The following is a 15,660-nucleotide window of genomic DNA, read 5'->3' on the forward strand; positions in this document are numbered from 1 at the left end:
ATAGATCATGATATGATGAGTAATATATAAGAGCAACTCTTCTTCATATGACTAAGAATGTCAATGCAGGATGCCATCAGACTGTGATCAGACTGTGATCAAACTGTGATCAGACTGTGATCTGACTGTGTTGCCAAGAACAGTCCATCTACAACTACATAGAGAGGAATATTATTGTAGCGCTATTCAGTCACCCCTCATTACAAACATGAGAACTTTTGAGAAAAGTGAGAGCATCTTAGAGGTGCAAAACCACCGGTCTGCAGAGATGTGGAGAAAGGTGATATGGTCAGATGAGTCATCATTCACCACATCCTGCACAAGAGGGTGTGAGAATGTGTGGGGTACATCAAAAGAGTGGTACAGGCCTGAACACCTGACCTCTACATTGACATCTTCCTGGTCGAGAATGCCCCCATCCACAGAGCATGAGGGGTCAGTTATCGCTTTGATGAGTATGAAAATGATGGAAAATGATGCTCTGGCCTTTTCAGTCACCAGATCTCAACCCAGTTGAAATCTATGAGACATGCTCAACAGTGCTCTCCCCCAGCATAATCCATATGGTTTAATATGATGTCAGCCCACCCTTTGCAGCTATAACAGCATCAACTCTTCTGGGAAGGCTTTCCACAAAGGTTTAGGAGTGTGGTTATGGAAATTTTTGACCGTTCTTCCAGAAGTGCATTTGTGAGGTCAGAGACTGATGTTGGACAAGAAGGCCTGGCTCACAGTCTCCGCTCTAATTCATCCCAAATGTGTTCTATCGAGTTGAGGTCAGGACTCTGTGCAGGCCAGTCAAGTTCTCCCACACCAAACTCGCTCAAACGTGTCTTTATGGACCTGCTTTGTGCACTGGTGCAGAGTCATGTTGGAACAGGAAGGGGCCGTCCCCAAACTGTTCCCACAAAGTTGGGATCATGAAATTGTCCAAAATCTCTTGGTCTGCTGAAGCATCAAGAGTTCCTTTCACTGGAACTAAGGGGCCGAGCCCAACTTTAACACAAAGTTAGGTTAGTTCATCATTTAGGTGACGTATGTGCTCCCAAAACTTTACACTGCTGCACTGACGTTGAACCGCGTACTTGCACTGGGTCGGTATGACCAACAGGTCAAAATGAGCTCAGAACAAAGTGACCGTTGGGCCCTGATTGGTGTTCTCACTTTGCATTATTTTTGTTTTGACATGTTACGTTTTTATACACACAGAAACCAAAAGTAACGACAGGAAAAAGTCAGATATCTGACTATGAAATGTAGTGGAGTGAAAGTAAAAAGTGGCCTGACTGTATATATTTATCTATATATAAATCTATTGGTCTTTCACAGCAAGGTCAGGGCTGAATGTGGCCAGAATGAGACCTCTGTTACCTTTTCATCTGTAATTCTCTCTTCCTCCTTCCTTCTCTTTCACACACACTTTCTCTCTTTTTTCACCTGTAGGCTGCACGGCCTATAAAAGTCAGTGCAGAGTCACTCAGCTGTTACTGAGTCTGAGACATTCAACAGGACTCTCCTCTGATTCATCACTTAACCAAGCAATACGGCACAATAATCCAGCACGAGACTCCCTCACAGCTGCAAACGTCTAACCAGGTAAACCTCATTTGTTAGATATGTGGAAGTAAGACTAGAGCGAAGAACTGAGAAAAGAACTCACAGAACTTACAGATCTAACTTACAGAGCTGCAGTGATGCTTCTGAGTATAGAGTGTTAGAGATGTCGGGAACAGTTGGGGTGGGGACAGTATTTGTGGAAAGTTTTTTAAGTTGGCTGTATTTGTTTTTTCATTTTTTTCCTTCTTTAAAATAACAAATAAGGTTAAATTTGTTCTTTTTGCTCATGATAACAGGTGGAGCACTGCCATAAAGGACAAAACACTCCTGCTTGAGTGCATGAAACTGAGTAAATGTGAGTACATTATTTAACAAACTACAGTTATCACATTACTAAAGCTCTTTTAGGTACTACACAGATTACGCAACGTCCAGTATCCCTGCCTCACTGAAAATCTTTTACAAGTAACTAAAAACTGAACAAAAAAATAAACAAAACAGCAGATTTATTCATAAATCATCAAATATAATATTTGACTTCATACATACTTCTCTCTCTCTTTCTTTCTCTCTCTCTCTATCTTCTCTGTCTCTCTCTCTGTCTCTCTCTCTGTCTCTCTCTCTGTCTCTCTCTCTTTCTCTCTTTCTCTCTCTCTCTCTCTCTTCTCTCTCTTCTCTGTCTCTCTCTCTGTCTCTCTCTCTGTCTCTCTCTCTGTCTCTCTCTCTCTCTCTCTCTCTCTCTCTCTCTGTCTCCTTCTCTCTCTCTCTCTTCTCTGTCTCTCTCTATCTTCTCTGTCTCTCTCTCTCTGTCTCTCTTACCTCTCTCTCTCTTTCTTTCTCTCTCTCTCTCTCTCTCTCTCTCTCTCTGTCTCTCTCTCTCTCTATCAGGATGAGGCTTTCTATTCTTCTGATGTTCCTCTTGGCTCTGGCTCCCAGCTCTGGCTCTGCTTCACGTTGTAAGGAAAATTGGAATAACCAAAAAGGCTACACTAAATTCTCAGAAAAGCACATTCTGTCAATAAATATTGAAAGAAACCTGAAACTGAAAGTACTAAAGGACAGATTTGAAACATACCTACAAAAACAAGAGCTCTGTGGAAGAGTAGATTTGCAGACCTTCTTTAAACAGAATGACAGAAATAAAGTTGACAGCATCTGTAATGGTCGCGGCTTTGTAGACGGTCCTGGAAATCTGTGCATCAGTGAGCAGAAGTTCACTGTTTACATGGTGGAAAGCAGGAAAGTCAAAAGTGGTTGTAAAGTAAATAGAGTTAATATCGAGACCCTGTATGTGGTTGTTGGCTGCGGAAAGATTAAAGACAAATGTCTGCCTGTCCACTTTCATAATCAGACCTCTGTGGCACCAAAACCAGATGCTGTTCGTTGTAAACCAAAGCAGCTCATTCATTCTGCACCTAAACACAAAACCTTCTTTTGGTTCTATTTGTCTTCTTCCAAGCTTCCCACTGCTGGATAAAAGTCTCTGCTAGAAAAATCTATGCTAATTATACACTCACCGGCCACTTTATTAGGTACAATTGCTTGTTAGCACAAATAGCTAATCAGCCAATCACACGGCTGCAACTCACTGCATTGAGGCGTGTAGAGGTGGTCAAGACAACTTGCTGAAGTGCAGACTGAGCATCAGAACGGGGAAGAAAGGGGATTTAAGGGGCTTTGAACGTGGCGTGGTTGTTGGTGCCAGACAGGCTGATCTGAGTATTTCAGAACCTGCTGATCTGCTGGGATTTTCACACACAACCATCTCGAGGGTTTACAGAGAACGGTCCGAAAAAGAGGAAACATCCAGTGAGCGGTCAGTTGTGTGGATGAAGATGCCTTGTTGATGTGAGAGGTCAGAGGAGAATGGGCAGACTGGTTCCAGATGATAGAAAGGCAGCAGTAACTCAAAGAACCACTTGTAAGAAACCAAGGAGTGCAGAACACCATCTCTGAATGCACAACGTGTAATTTGTACCTAATAAAGTGGCCAGTGAGTGTAGTTCAAGAAGAGCCTAAACATTTAAAGAATAAGCACTTGCATATTTTCCTGCTGTTATTGTGATTATAAAGTTCCTCTTAATAAGTTGTGACTATGTTTAAAGATCTGAATTGTGAATTTAAAAGCCTGTGTGAATGTTTTATATGCAAGAAACTGAAAGATGTTGCTGGATTTATTTCATTGTGTGCTTTTTGCTTAAAGCTACAGCATTAAAAATGTTTTAATCATCTTCATGATTAATGCAAAATGTGGTCTGTGTCATTTCTTTAGTCAGCAATCATTGCATGAGTTTATTGAAAAACAAGCTGATGATTCAAGTTGTTTCTACACTCCTTGTTCAGTTTATCAGCTCCACTTACTGTATAGCTGCACTTTGTAGTTCTACAGTTACAGACTGTAGACCATCTGTTTCTCTGGTACTCTGTTAGCCCCCTTTTACCCTGTTCTTTAGTGGGTATGTGCCCCACAGGACCACCACAGAGCAGGTATTACTTGGGTGGTGTATTGTTTTCAGCACTGCAGTGACACTGACGTGGTGGCAGCATGTTAGTGTGAGTTTTGCTAGTACAAGTGGATCAGACACAGCAGTGCTGCTGGTGAGTGAAGCGTAGATACAAGAAGCTGTTTATACATCATTAAACACACACACACACACACACATATATTTTTTCTTGCTTTGACAGGCGTTTCAGTAGCCCACACTGTAGCCCACACCGTAGCCCACACCGTAGCCCTACTTCCTGCGGTGATGTGCACAAGCAGGAAATCTGATGATGTCAGTTCAACATGACCGCACTACATGTTTATGTATATATTTTCTATGTCCTGGACAGGTCAGTACTGAAGCTCCTGATGTTACAACCCCAATTCCAATGAAGTTGGGACGTTGTGTAAAGCATAAATAAAAACAGAATACGATGATTTGCAAATCCTTTTCAACCTATATTCAATTGAATACACTACAAAGAGGCATCAAATTCAAAATGAGTGAATATTTGCAAAAAACAATAAAGTTTACCTGTTTGAACATTAAATATATTGTCTTTGTAGTGTATTCAATTGAATATAGGTTGAAAAGGATTTGCAAATCATCGTATTCTAGCTTTATTTATGCTTTACACAACGTCCCGACTTCATTGGAATTGGGGTTGTAACATCAGGCAAAAGACTAAATACAGCACACAAAATACTATTAAAATAAAGTAATAACCTCCATATTGATGTCAAATCGTACCTCTACATTGTCTCACTGCTCAGGACTGAGCACCAGTGTTAGCTAGCACTAGATAATATAAGACATTTTATATTGGGAATGAAATGCCAAGAATGGAAAGGAAAGGGAGGGCCAGCAACTAGCTAACGTTAGTTAGCTAAACTGTAACTTCAGGCAAAAGTTAGAAACTAGCTAACATTAGCATCCGTCTACGGACAGATTCTAATCCAGAAACCATGAAGGTAAGAAATTAAAAGTGTTCTCAAAAAGCTAGAAATCTAGCTACTTACGCTAACCTACACTGACTTGCACAGATACAGCTGCTGCATAAGTAAGAACGGGCTTTCACACGGAGCACACGGGAACGTTTTAAGCTGCGCCAGACTGCTCTTGCTAAAGTCCAGCTGCTACCTCACACCAACCAAACGCACCTTAAGTGCTGTTTCAGACGGTTCCGGGGCTAGTTTCGGTCGAGGGGGCGTGGCAAACCCCCTCACGTACACACTCGCGGCATATAAAGGCAGTCTGGTCGCGCTGATCTCCTAACACGCTAACAGCTGTTTACAATTTGCACTCCTATTTACCCCGCCCAGTCGCTGAGGCGTCAGCCGTGGGCGTCAGCTGTTGGGTAAAGACCTAACTCGGGTAACGACCTGCGAGTCTACCTGCGCGAGTCCACCGGGCAAGCCTGCCAGTCCTGCTGCCTCCCAAAATGTGCTTCCAACACATCCCTGTTATCTGCGGTCTGCATAGAAGGCGCAAAATAACACACAGGCGCCAGAACCATTCTAACCTAAGGCGACTACGGCAAACCACGCCCACTGCTTCTCAGTTGGGCTGTGGAACTGCCAGTCAGCCGTTAACAAAGCTGACTTTATCTCCTCTTATGCCAATCATTTATCATTACAACTACTGGCTCTGACTGAAACCTGGATTAAACCAGAAAACACTGCTACTCCAGCGGCTCTATCAAACAATTACTCCTTCTCTCATACCTCTTGTCCCTCAGGAAGAGGAGGCGGGACTGGCCTATTGATTGCAAATGGCTTGAAACACACGCCACTGCTACCAACAAACACGTACACCTCTTTTGAGTATCATGCCATGCTGGTTAATACTCCAGCTAAACTTGGCATTATTGTCATCTATCGTCCTCCTGGGCAAATGGGCGAGTTTACAAATGAACTTGATATGCTGCTTTCTTCTATCCCAGATCAAGACTGTCCCATGCTTATTCTAGGTGATATGAACATCCACCTTGACAGTCCGTGCTCCACAGACTTTATATCCCTCATGCACTCTTTTGATCTGGAACAGGTTCCAAGCCCTCCGACTCATAAAGCTGGTAAAAATCTGGATTTAATTTTTACTCGCAAATGTGACACTGACTCACTAACTGTCACTCCTCTGCACCTCTCGGATCACTATTTCATACAACTCAATGTGTGTATTGAGAAAAAAACAAAAGCTGCTCCAACTATGGTCTCGTTCCGCCACAATCTTAGAGACCTCTCGGCAGACCAGTACTCCTCACTGGTCACTGATAATATGCCTCCACTAGGCTCTTTTTCATCACTCAATGTGTAATTCACTCTCAAGTCGAGATCACGAAACCAAGTCGTTCTTTGTATTACGGGCTTTAATCACACAAAGCATGATAGTGTGCCGTGAGAACTGTTAGACATACAGAAAGATAAAACAAAAAAAACAACTTATTTCCACATAAAGACTTCAAAGGAACAACACGACCGTACTGTTACATGAAATTCGTCACATTACATCTTTACGCTCTTACAAAATTACAGTAACAGAAAACATTAAATGTACCTCATTGGCCGCTTTCCCTTGAGAGAAAATTAGAAATCTTCAGTCCTTAAATGCACTATGCACTTTATCCAATCTTCCTTAATCATTGCTGATCTTAGGCAGAGGAATCAGCGAGGTGTCTGCCTGCTAGCTTGGTCCAGCATGTTACAAGTATAACCCTCAAAAGTAACACCCTATCAAACCGCGGCAGCAAACTTTGGTTCCCCCCTATCAAAACAAACAATATACATGAAATATATGAAATTATGCTTGTAATATTTAACTATTTTACTAGAAATGTATGTATTTATGAACTCTATATTTTTTAACCTAATATTTATTAATCTATTATTTATTTATTTATTCTGACTTCGATGGCAGCTACACTCCCACCAAATCACTTGTGATTTTACTCAAACCTACATACTAGGCTAGCCCTAGCTGACAAGACACATTACAAGAAAAACGTGGCAGCATCACTCGGCTTCAATCAGGGTGACCGTCTTATGGATGGGTCTCTCCAAGTACACTGGCTTCCCAATGCGTTTCCCTTCTTTATCCAAAGTTGAATCACTGATCAGCAGTTGCAGTTTCCTTACGCAACCATCTTCTGCAGGATAGACCTTTGTGACCTTTGCCAACTTCCACTCGGTTCTTGGGGCAGTGTCATCTTGTACGATCACTATATCATTGACCTTAGCATTTCTGCGCTTTCGTTGCCATTTCTGACGCGGTTGTAAGTTCAGCAGATATTCTTTGCGCCATCTGGACCAAAACTCGTTGGCTAAGTATTGGACCTTGCGCCACCTCTTCCGAAGGTAGAGGTCTTCTCTTTCAAACTTTCCAGGTGGTGGAAGAATGATAGAGGACTTCATTGTCAGTATATGATTAGGTGAAAGAGGCTGTGGTCCCATGGGATCGTTCAGTAAGTGAGCCGTTAATGGTCGACTGTTAACGATTGCCATTACTACATAGAAGTATGTCCTCAATGATGAAGTATCGAGTCGATTAGAGGACTGATCCAGGATAGATGTAAGCACACTTCTTATTGTCCGAATCTGCCTTTCCCAGGCACCACCCATGTGGCTTGCTGACGGCGGATTCATGACAAACTCACAGCCTAGTATCTTTAGGCGTTCTTGATCCATCTCCTTCAAGGCCTCTATGAACTCGCGCCTGGCACCGACGAAATTGGTGCCTTGATCGCAGCGGAGTTGTCGAACGTTACCACGTATGGCTATGAAGGCACGGAGAGCAATGATGAAAAAGTCTGTAGTCATCTCTTCAAGAAGCTCTATATGAACTGCACGAGAGCATAAGCAAGTAAACAGCAGACCGTAACGCTTCGACTCCTTCCTTCCATCCTTAACATAGAACGGTCCGAAGCAGTCTATTCCGCAATACGTAAATGGAGGTGTTTCTTCCATGCGGTCGCGCGGCAAGTCTGCCATTAGCTGATTCTCTGTAGACCTTCTAAACCTTCTGCACTTGACACACTTGTTAATGCAGGATGACACGGCATGACTACATCCGAGTATCCAAAATCCATTGGCTCGTAGCTCGTTGACTGTAATGCCACGTCCCTGATGTTGTACTTGTTGATGATAATGCTGTATGAGCAGTCTTGTTACGTGACCTTTGGCAGGTAAAACAGCTGGATGCTTGATGTGATGGTGCAAATCAGCATGCATCAGCCGACCTCCCACCCTGAGGATTCCCTGTTCGTCAAGGAAAGGGTTCAGTTTGTGTAGCTTACTGGTCTTAACAAGCTCCTTCCTATGTTGGAGGGTTTGGATTTCTTCCGCGAAAGCTTCTCTCTGAACAAGACTGATGATGGTAGCCTCAGCATCACTCCTTTCCACCAGACTTGTGGCTTCATTTGTTCTTGGGATTGAACCTTTCAGCTCCTCAGTAAGTCGCATGAGACGAGCAATGGCCTTGACTAATCTTGTCCAGCAGGAGAACTTAAGGAAGCGATCCAGAAGCAAAACTTCTGTAGCTGAAGCCTTGTGTACGAAGACATTGCGTACTTCAGGGTCTTCTACTGCTACATCTTCCACCTCAACATTTCCACTGGGAAGTTCTTCAGACCAGAGAAAATCAGGACCAGAGAACCAGTTGGAGGCAATTAGCTCCTGTGCCCGCAGGCCTCTCGATGCATGATCGGCGGGGTTGTCTTCTGAGCTCACGTGTCTCCACTGATCTGGTCTGGTGCTGTCCTTAATCCGCTGGATGCGATTTGCCACAAACACATGGAATTTTCTTGCATCGTTGTACACGTATCCAAGGACGACCTTTGAGTCCGTCCAAAAGACTTCTTGAGCATCTCCACAGGATATGCTGTCGCTCATGAATGCAACGTAGTCCTTGTGGTACTGCTTGTCTTTCTCAAATCTCCTTTTCAGACACCGGAGACGATGATCTGCACACTTCAGTTTGTTAGGCAGACACGGCTTGTCTTCTTTAAATGGCAATGGCATTTCCCGCTGTCCATTCGCTTGTGTCTTTATGCCCTTCTCCATTTTCGTGATGAAGAGAAGGTCATCCTGAGAGAAATGGGCATCTTCCACGTTTCTCTCGCTGAAGTCGGATTCAAGCACTTTCAGCACATCAGTCGGAACAATGACTTCCTTGACTTGGGTTCTGCATATGTACTGAACTTGATTCGTTAGGTCACTAGATGACTGTAGACTTGGTGTGACTTGTTTCACAATGATTCTGTGGCTGCTTCCGATGGCATCTCCATAGTCAACACAGGGATTGACACAGCCAACGATGCTCCAGCCAAGATCTGTCCTTACTGCGAACGGCTCGTCATCTTTGCCTGATACAATTTCTCTTGGCAACAGGGCTTGAGAACAATTGTACCCTATGAGCAGGCCAACGTCGCAGTCTATCAGAGGAGCGATCTCTTCAGCAAGGTGCTCTAAGTGAGACCATGCTCTTGCTGTCTTGGGTGTGGGAATGTGACTTAGACTAGCAGGGATAAAGTCTCGCGAATAAGTCACAGGAAGAGGGATTTTCTTGGAGGAGTAAAACCCTCTGACCTGCAACCCAACTAGCTTGTGACTTGGGATTACAGTCCGCTTGGACACTAGAGTGCAAAGCTTTAATTGCACGGGCTCCATCTGTGTATCGAGAGTCTCTGCTCTTTCTTGTAAGATGAAGGTGCTATCGCTCTGACTATCTAGAAGAGCGTATACCAGAACTTCAGCATCTGGGTTTCTTGTTGTTGACAGCCAAACTGGCACTATTGTGGATGCATATGTGCTGTTCCTATTGTGCATGACTTGGTTAGACATAGCTGTGCTTGTTACTTCAGTAGTTGTGGATTCTGTGTCACCATGTTTCTGCTCTTTAGGCTTTTCTTTTCCTTTCGAGGGTTTCCCACTCTCATTTTGTCCATCAGCTTGGACCTTTTCATCCGCCTTGGCACGGTCTTCATGCAGACATGTGGGATGCCTCCCCGTGCACACATTGCAAACACTTCTCTTCTCGCAGCTCTTTGAGTGGTGTCCTGGCCTTAGACATGCAAAACACAATTTCTTTGTTTGCACATACTTAACTCGCTCTTTGATAGGCTTCTCTATTAACTTCCGACATGTCTGAATGCCATGGTTTGTCTTCTCACAAAACATGCATCCCTTAGCATTGCCCCTTTGTCCTTCAACATCTGGCTTCTCTTCAGATGCACTTGCTAGCACCTTTGCACCGACATTGCGGACCTTAGACGGCTTTGCCCTTTCAGCATCACCACTCTTCAGAGCATGAAGCGAAGTCATCGGATTGCAAGCTATCTTGGCTTCTCTAGACACAAATTCAACAAAGGTGTGGAAACTAGGAAAGTCTTGTGTTTCTTCTTCGAATTCCATTACCTTTCTGTTCCACCTGGCAGTGAGCCAGTCAGGGAGCTTGCTAAGGATTCTTTGATTTTCACTGCAGTCGTTTAGGACTTCGAGACTCTTAATATGACTCATAGCTGCTTGACAGCCTCGCAGAAAGTCTGCAAATTCTCTCAGCTCAACACTGTCTTTGGGTCCAATCTTTGTCCACGAATTCAGCTTGTCGCGGAAAGCCTTAGCGACCACAAAGGAGTTGCCGTATCGTTCTTCTAATATTTCCCATGCGGAATAATAGGCTTCCTCAGTGCCCACCAGGAAATAACTCTCAATTGCTTTCTTCGCCGCTCCTGTGACATACTTGCGGAGGTAGTAAATCTTTTCATTTACGGGAATGTTCTTCCGGCCTATAAGGGTTAGGAATGACATTTTCCAGTCCTTGTATCTTATTGGGTCTCCGCTAAAGATCGGTGGCTCTGGCACTGGAAGACGGCTTGTATTTATGGACTCTGCTATCGCTTCAGCAAGCATTGTTGTGCTGTTATCGTGAAAAGTGGGGCGAGCAACTTGAAAAGTAGGCTTTGGGACTTCATAGGTCGTGGTGGGGAGCTTACTGGCAGACTGTGAAGGCATGCTGTACCTTGGAAGGGCATTAGCTTTAAGTGGAGGCAGGTTATGGTTATGAAGAAGATCTGATATTTCTTCATCTGAGCCTACGTCTTGTTCGTAGACTTGAAGTCTTGCCTTTGCAGCATTCATTCTTTTAGTTGCTTCCAAACGTTTTAACTGTCTGCGCTTCTCTTCCAGTAACTTATGTCTTTCAGCATTTTCTGCTTCTTGCTGTGCTAGCTGCCTTCTATTCTCAGCCTCAAGCCTTTCAAGCTCCTTTTCTTCCTGTTCCATTTCTGCTAGAACCTTCAAGGTAGCTTTAGTTGCAGCAAGCTCTGCTTCTGCCTCCTGCTTCTTTGTGGAGGACACGCTTGAGCGTTTTGAAACACGTCCATAGACTGGGCGGCTCAACATGGACACTTGGTCTTCTTGACATGAAAACACTGAGCCAGTGTTACCCCATGGTGCTCGTACAGTGGGTAAATGCTTATCTGTGTCTTCAACCTGTAGAACATGTAGTCGTTCAATCAGCTGTTTTGATACAGCATCACAGGTGTCTACCCGACGTCGGGTGTCTGCGTCCGGGACACTGCATTTGCGAACATCCTCATAGCGTTCCTTTACTTCAAGATCAGCAGCGTGAATTTGAATTTGGTGTTCATGTAGAACCTTAGTTGTGTTGGGTAAGGAGAGTGCTTTTTTAGCCTCTTTGGCAAGAGCTTTCCATTTCTCGTATGTTTTGTCAAAATTGCGTTGAAATTTCTTTAATTTTTCATTGTGCAGCTCCTGACCCTTTTCAGTAAATCTTCTTTTTCTCTTGTCCTCAGTAACATCAGTTTCTGTATTCACTTCAACTTCCTGTGCAGGGTTTTCTTCTAAAGGTTCATCATGAACAGACTCCTCTTCTTCTTCATGAGGAACTTCTGGGTCTTGCATTTCAGTTGCAATGTCCTTATCAGCCATTTTAGTATTTTAAGAATTAAACTGAGTTTAATATGTAACCTTAAGGAGCCTTAAATAGCTTAAATTAAATTAGCTTGTAAATCAAGGTAAGTTTCACCCTTGAAACTATTTTCAAAATCAGTTACACGCGTTATCCTTCAGTGGCCTATGTTCAAAGGCTATTCTGTGAAATTAAAATGTAAAAGTATAAAAAATGTAAAGTATTAATAATGTAGTAATAAGGCTAATAACTATAGGCAAATAATAAATGAAATAATAATATTGCAGTTAGATCACACCAGCTTGAATGTAAAGTGATAGATTAAATGCCCTATATGGCAAGATACACGTAGACTTGTGTCAGATGAATATTAAATGAGAGCACTCTTTAAACTTAGAATCACTGCAAATAGGCAAATACCATAGTACTCCTTTAAAATAATACTTCTCAGAATTACTTAATGTTGCTAAACATTAACCTATACACATGCGAACATCAAAGGCAACAAATATAGAATAATCAGAAACGTTATCATATTAAACCTTAGTTACACTTCAAACTTAGCAAGCATTCCTTAATGAAATATGCAAGTCCTTGAAAATATCTTTATGGCGAGTGCAATCGGTCCGACTGAATCTTCAAACTCAAAGAGTGCTATAAGCAGTTGTAGAGGCTACCACTCGTGTTCACATTTAACTTAGCTCAAACGTGCTTCTCGTTGGCATAACCACACAACTCGCTTAGGTTACCGGCAGGTTGCATACTGTCCTTTGACGAGTGGCTCCGCCGAAACCTCGCACATCTTCACAGCTCCGACGACGAGAGATGCACGCGCGCGCAGGCTCCTTGCTGGCTGCTGTTCACGCTCTCCAATCGTGTCGCGGTGGCTGAGTTCTCACTGTAATTCACTCTCAAGTCGAGATCACGAAACCAAGTCGTTCTTTGTATTACGGGCTTTAATCACACAAAGCATGATAGTGTGCCGTGAGAACTGTTAGACATACAGAAAGATAAAACAAAAAAAACAACTTATTTCCACATAAAGACTTCAAAGGAACAACACGACCGTACTGTTACATGAAATTCGTCACATTACATCTTTACACTCTTACAAAATTACAGTAACAGAAAACATTAAATGTACCTCATTGGCCGCTTTCCCTTGAGAGAAAATTAGAAATCTTCAGTCCTTAAACGCACTATGCACTTTATCCAATCTTCCTTAATCATTGCTGATCTTAGGCAGAGGAATCAGCGAGGTGTCTGCCTGCTAGCTTGGTCCAGCATGTTACAAGTATAACCCTCAAAAGTAACACCCTATCAAACCGCGGCAGCAAACTTTGGTTCCCCCCTATCAAAACAAACAATATACATGAAATATATGAAATTATGCTTGTAATATTTAACTATTTTACTAGAAATGTATGTATTTATGAACTCTATATTTTTTAACCTAATATTTATTAATCTATTATTTATTTATTTATTCTGACTTCGATGGCAGCTACACAATGTAAATGATGCCACTGATGCACTCTGCTCAACGCTAAGCTCATGTCTGGACGACCTCTGTCCCCTAACTACTAGAGTCATGCGGTCAAATAAACCACAGCCATGGCTTAAAAATGAGACAGTCAGGGAACTGCGCTCCAGGCTCCGGGCTGCTGAAAGAAAATGGCGGGGAAAACGTATACATGCAGACCTACAGAACTACCAACTGCTCCTGGCTTCGTTCTCAACCTGCCTCACTACTGCAAAAGCTGAATTCTATCACAGCAAAATCAACTCTCTCACTGACTCCCGAAAACTATTTGCAACGTTTAATACGTTGCTCAATCCTCCAACCCCACCTCCGGCTACCTGCCTTACAGCTGAAGCCCTTGCCTCTTTTTTCACTGGGAAAGTGGCGGCCATAAGCAGCCAGTTCACTGATGCAACGTGTAGCGGTCCTACCACATGCTCTGCTCCTCTGTATCCCTCGACCAAAGGTGCCATCTTCTCCTCGTTTACTCCTCTCACTGAGAGCGAGGCACTGACTCTTGTAACATGTAGCCGTCCTACTACATGTCCACTTGATCCGATTCCTGCCAACCTACTACAAACCATTGCATCTGCTATCATCCCAGCTATCACACACACCATCAATGCCTCCATAACTACTGGTGTGTTTCCAACTATCTTTAAACAAGCCCAAGTCACACCATTGCTTAAAAAGCCTTCCTGCATCCCTGCCCAGGTTGATAACTACAGGCCAGTCTCACTACTACCCTTTCTTTCCAAAACTATAGAAAGAGCAGTCTACAGTCAGGTCTCTGGTTTCCTCTCCCAGAATGACCTCCTGGACCCAAATCAATCAGGTTTTAAAAAAGGGCACTCCACTGAAACGGCTCTTTTATCTGTGATTGAGGCACTAAAAACTGCCAGAGCTACAGGACAGTCCTCAGTACTCATTCTGCTGGACCTCTCAACCGCTTTTGACACAGTCAATCATGAATTTCTCCTGTCTACTCTATCAAACATGGGTATCTCAGACAATGCGCTACTATGGTTCAGATCGTACCTCACTGGGCGCTCATTCAAGGTATCGTGGCATGGAGAGCTCTCCTCAGCCCACTCGCTATCCACTGGGGTTCCCCAGGGATCGGTACTGGGACCCCTTCTCTTTTCTATTTACACCACCTCTCTAGGCCGGGTTATCCGCTCACATGGCTTCTCGTACCATTGCTATGCTGACGACACCCAGCTCTATCTGTCATTCCCGCCTGATGACCCGTCGATCTCTGTGCAGATATCGCAGTGCCTCTCGGACATATCCGCATGGATGAAGGAACACCACCTTCAACTAAACCTGTCCAAGTCTGAACTTCTGGTTATACCAGCTAAACAATCCATTCAACACAACTTCACCATAACCATCGACTCACTCTCACTCTCCCCGACAAAGGTTGCTAGGAACCTGGGGGTTATGGTAGATGACCAACTCTCCTTTACGCACCATGTTTCCTCGGTGACTCGGTCCTGCCGCTTTGTGCTGTACAACATCAGACAGATACGGCCGTTTCTAACACAACAAGCCACCCAACTCTTGGTACAAGCAGTGGTCATCTCACGCCTCGACTACTGCAATGCCATACTGACGGGCCTCCCGGCCTGTGTTGTAAAACCTCTGAAGATGGTTCAGAATGCTGCAGCGCGTCTGGTCTTTAACCAACCAAAATGGGTGCATGTCACCCCACTGCTCATTGAGCTCCACTGGTTACCGGTTGCTGCTCGTATCAAATTTAAAACTCTTACAATTGCCTACAAGGTGTTAACAGAGCAGGCTCCTTCGTACCTGCACTCGCTCCTAAAGGCTTACAGCACCGCCCGGCCGCTGTGATCCTCCAATGAACGTCGCTTAGCTTTGCCAAACATTCACACAAAGCAATCGAGACTGTTCTCATACTTGCTTCCCCAATGGTGGAACAAGCTACCTTCCGCTGTCAGAGCAGGGGCGTCCCTCACTATTTTTAAGAAACTCCTGAAGACAGAGCTCTTCAGGGAGCACTTGCTCTAATCGCCTCTTGCAAATCTAGCCACTACCAACCTCATCTCCTTCTTGCCCTCCTTCCCTTCTCTACCCCGCTTTTACCCCTTGGCCTCCTTTAAGGCCTGACTATGTTTGTTCTATGTACCACACTATTTGTAAGTC

At 43.8% G+C, this 15,660-nt stretch overlaps 1 long non-coding RNA gene across 1 annotated transcript; it reads left to right on the forward strand.

Annotated features, from left to right (window-relative positions):
* The first annotated feature begins 1,448 nt into the window (after positions 1-1,448).
* LOC119262294 lies at positions 1,449-3,125 on the forward strand. Its single transcript, XR_005129528.1, has 3 exons — positions 1,449-1,596; positions 1,854-1,912; positions 2,446-3,125. It is a non-coding gene; the product is annotated as an uncharacterized LOC119262294 (long non-coding RNA).
* Positions 3,126-15,660: the final 12,535 nt, after the last annotated feature.

The sequence above is a fragment of the Pygocentrus nattereri genome, chromosome 23, assembly GCF_015220715.1.
Source record: "Pygocentrus nattereri isolate fPygNat1 chromosome 23, fPygNat1.pri, whole genome shotgun sequence".
NCBI lineage: Eukaryota > Metazoa > Chordata > Actinopteri > Characiformes > Serrasalmidae > Pygocentrus > Pygocentrus nattereri.